General features: G+C 39.9%; 1 long non-coding RNA gene across 1 annotated transcript in view; it reads left to right on the top strand.

Annotated features, from left to right (window-relative positions):
• LOC147007369 (uncharacterized) overlaps positions 1-947 on the top strand; it is a 1430-nt gene extending 483 nt beyond the window's left edge. Inside the window, exons 1-3 of the long non-coding RNA XR_015054227.1 lie at positions 1-128; positions 456-513; positions 803-947. The exon at positions 1-128 is cut by the window's left edge and continues 483 nt beyond it. This is a non-coding gene — a long non-coding RNA (uncharacterized LOC147007369). The remainder of the gene's footprint in view (positions 129-455; positions 514-802) is intronic.
• Positions 948-3832: the final 2885 nt, after the last annotated feature.

Genomic DNA, 3832 nt, shown 5'->3' with positions numbered 1-3832 from the left:
GACGTGGTTCATGAAATTAATACTCTTATTGAAGAGATTAATGATTTTAGAAGAGAATTGAAAGACATTTTCAATGAGTGGCATGAAGTCTTATCACGTCCTCTCATCTCGAAGGAATTAAACCAATGGTGAGACACGTGTGTGTGCCTCTCTCTCTGTCTGTCTTTCTACCTACCTCTCTCTGCTCTTATTGAAGAGGCCAATGATTTATAATGACTGGTCTCTGATCTCGAATGAATTAAACCAATGGTGAGGCACGTGTGTGTGTGTCTATGTGTGTGTGTATGTGTGCGTGTGCGTGTGCGTGTGTGTGTGTGTGTGTGTGTGTGTGTGTGTGTGTGTGTGTGTGTGTGTGTGTGTGTGTGTGTGTGTGTGTGTGTGTGTGTGCGTGTGTGTGTGTTGCTTTCCCTGTCTGTCTCTTCATCTATACCCTTGACTTATTATTTTTTTTTCAGCACTATCGCACAACATCAGCTGTTGAAGCAATCTTGTACAACACATGATTTTCTGGAGGTAAATATTTCTGAATTATTATTAATATCACTCGTACAACACATGATTTTCTGGAGGTAAATATTTCTGAATTATTATTAATATCACTCTCTCTTTAGAATGTCGCCTTATGTTGGTTGCATCATTAGTTTAGACGTGGTTTTGTCAGTACACTGGAATTCATTTTATTGACCTTGAAAGGATGACAGGCTCCTGGTGTGTTAATTCAGTGGTCAACGAGGCTTATTCATATTACCATGTAATTATCTTTATAGAACCTAATTATTATCCACTTTTTGTTTCAAAACAGAATATGGTGTCTGAGTTTCGAAATCACAAGACATCTGAAGAAGATTGCTGGGAAAGATTAATCATTCTCGCAAATGAATATTTAATATTTTCAATATTAATAAATTATATTTGTTTTGTTTACAATTACTTGATTCTGAATTACAAGAAAAAGAATAAAAGAGATGTAAAGGGGGGGGGTTGGGGGGGAGGGGGGGGTAGGTGCGCTCCCCAATGACCCATCACCCCTCATCCCATCCCTCCCCTCCCCATGTGTGTGTGTGGGGAAGGGTGGGGGTGGGATGAGGGAGGTGGTGGGTCAAAGGTGAGGGGCGCACAGGGGGATGAGGGGGGGTGGGGCTTGTGTGGGCGGGGCTTGTGTGGGCGGGGCTTCGGTGGGGGCTTGTGTGGGTGGGGTGTGTGTGGGAGGGGCTTGTGTGGGGGGGGTGGGTGTGTGGGTGGGGCTTGGGTGGGTGGGGCTTGTGTGGGCGGGGGTTTATGTGGGTGGAGCTTGTGTGGGAGGGGTTTATGTGTGTGGAGTTTTTGTGTGGAGCTTGTGTAGGCAGGGCTTATGTGGGAGGGGTTTATGTGGGCAGGGTTTATATGGGCAGGGGGTTATGTGGGGGGAGCGTGTGTGGGAGGGGTGAATGTGGATGAGGGTTATGTGGATGAGGTTTGTGCGGATAAATGGATGGGTGGATGAGTGGAGCTTGTGTGGATGGGTGGATAATTTTTTAATTAAATAAACATGTTGTGTGTGTGGGGAACTAATTAACTAATCACTAATTATGTGAATATGATGAATATGGGTGGAGCTTGTGTGGGGTTTGTGTGTGTGGAGCTTGTGTGGAGTTTTTGTGTGGAGCTTGTGAGGAGCTTGTGTGGAGATTGTGTGGGGTTTGTGTGGGGTTTGTGTGGGCGGGGCTTCGGTGGGAGGGGCGTGTGTGGGCGGAGTCAAAAAGGGGCGGAGTCAAAAAATTTCAATTTATTGAAGCTTGTGGGGTTGTGTGGTGGGGTTTGTGTGGGGTTTGTGTGGGCGGGGCTTGTGTGGGCGGGGGCTTGTGTGGGTGGAGCCAAAAAGGGGCGGAGTCAAAAAATTTCAATTTATCTTTGTCTTTTGTAATTCCTGTGAATAAAATGAACCTAAAATCTCTTCCCCTTCCAAATCATATATCTTATAAGTCCAAGGAACCGTATCTATTACATCAACAATTTTAAAAAGCTCGTTGGTCCATCTTTTCGTATAACCTTTTTCAAAATGAGATTTCCACCTATATATTCTTACGATATCACCAACTTTGAACTTAGGTTTTCTGACATTAATCTCTTTTTCATATTTTAATTTTGTAAATGTTTCTGATGGTTTCATATTTGTTGCCGTGTGAATCGTGTCATTATACTTATCCACAATATCCTGAATAAAAGATGACCATTGTTGTGAACCGAGTTGTGTGAATTTTTTATATAGTCTCTCTTTTAAGGTACGATTAAAACGTTCAACAACAACTGCCTTCCCTTCATTAAAGGTACTGTATAATGTAATACTGTTATTTTTTAGAAAATTCATAAATGTCTTGTTATAAAACTCCCTACCCTCATCAGTCCACAATTTTTTAGGTTTTCTCTTACTTTTTATTAAATATCTTTTGGAAGGCTAACATAAGAGTATTACCTGTTTTGTTTTTTAATGGTACAACCCACGCATATCTACTCCTCAAATCAATAACGGTTAAAGCATACTTGTACCCCTTATCATTATTGAGTTCAATCAAATCAGCAGACCAGATATAATCTACTTCCTTGGAATAAACTTTCCTTCTCTGAAACTTTGTGAATATTGGTTTATGTAATTCATCAGCTAATTGCTCTTCAGTCTTAATAACATCATTAGAGCCTATAAGTTTTTGAATTTCCAAGAGCAAGTTTCAATTTAGCACTGATCATCTTCTTCACAATGAACCGATCAACTTTTTCTGTCAAGGTTGGATTTTTGTATCAGAGACAAATTATACAACATTTCTCTATCGGCTTCATGCTTTTCTTGCAACGTTGTGGTATTCCCATAATCAATATCGTGTCTCATGCACACTTCATCAACTCTATTGATAGGCTTACTCCAGGATTTAGGATTGTCTGCCTCATCTAATCTTTTATCCAAGTTTGTGCCTGGGCCACAGAAAGAATACCCTGGAAGATGTAATTCCCCTGGTATTCCAGTAGTTGTAAATTTACTTCCTGATAAAAACTTTTGGATATCTCCTCCTAGTTTGTGTTGGGAGATAAATTGATTTTTTTTGAACCACACACCGAACATATACCTTTTTGTATAACCCTGTTATTTTTACTTTTAATATATGAAATATTTTTAGTATTAGTTTTCTTTTACATTTGAGACAATAACTCATTTATTTATGAGAAAAATTCCTGCAGAGTGCAAAAACCTTTTAGTTTCCAACATGCACATTTGAATCTTGATTTTTAAAACATAAAGAATCCTTAGAAATGCCTTCACTCTCTCCCCCATTTATTTAAGAAAAAAAAATGAAAAACTTGAATTAAAATCCATATCTTGTCGATGTCAATAGTCTTGTCGAAAGTATTGCAAATAGACTTACCAATTCTTTGTTTTCCTCCTCGGTGGGTTGAGTTATTTTCTGTAATACCCTTAATCTTTTTTTAATCTCACTGGTTTCCATATTTTGATATTTATTTTGTCTCGCTCTTTCCTCCCTCTCCTCCTTCTCTCTCTTCTCTTTTTCCTCCTTCTCTTTCTTCTCCCTCTCCTCCCTCTCCTTCTCTTTCTTCTCCCTCTCCTCCCTCTCTCTCTTCTCTCTCTCCTCCCTCTCTCTCTTCTCTCTTTCCTCCCTCTCCTCCTTCTCTCTCTTCTCTTTTTCCTCCTTCTCTTTCTTCTCCCTCTTCTCCTTTTCCTCCTCTTCCCTCTCTTCTTCAACTCCTTCCTCATCCCTTACTATCCTTGAATCGCTTACACCCCATAGAATATTATACATATATTCATCAGGATTTCTTGTTATTCCTGTATCCAAAATAATTT

The sequence above is a fragment of the Eptatretus burgeri genome, unplaced genomic scaffold (assembly GCF_056783735.1).
Source record: "Eptatretus burgeri isolate ZD-2024b unplaced genomic scaffold, Ebu_testis_v1 Ebu_testis_scaffold_245, whole genome shotgun sequence".
In the NCBI taxonomy this organism is placed as follows: Eukaryota; Metazoa; Chordata; class Myxini; order Myxiniformes; family Myxinidae; genus Eptatretus; species Eptatretus burgeri.
The sequence above is the reverse complement of the archived record's forward strand: the minus strand, read 5'-3'. Positions and strand labels throughout refer to the sequence as shown.